Raw genomic sequence first — 379 nt, forward strand, 5'->3', positions numbered from 1 at the left:
CTAATTAACTATGCGTAATTGTCTTCTGTGATTGGTTCATTATGATCTGTTCATTGTTTGGTGGAGATAATGCCTTCTTCCAAATTATTCTGCATTCATGGATTGGAGTTAATGCGTAAATATAATATTTATTTAATATTTCTGGACATTTTTGGGGTATATGATCAATTCACATGATAGATTACATCTATAGGATGCCATAGAAACAAAAATCCAAAAATCTCAAAAAGTGGAGTTAATGCCTTTTTCCAAATTACGGCAGTATAGTATAGACGCCTAGTCCAAGACCTTGTTGCAAATCCCAACCCACATAAGCCTGGCCTATAATGCCAAGCATAGGGCTCGTGATCGCGGTACCCTGACCATTAAAAATTAGCAG

Source organism: Anneissia japonica, unplaced genomic scaffold (genome assembly GCF_011630105.1).
Source record: "Anneissia japonica isolate Jap-2015-1 unplaced genomic scaffold, ASM1163010v1 scaffold685_len2926416_cov193, whole genome shotgun sequence".
Lineage (NCBI taxonomy): Eukaryota > Metazoa > Echinodermata > Crinoidea > Comatulida > Comatulidae > Anneissia > Anneissia japonica.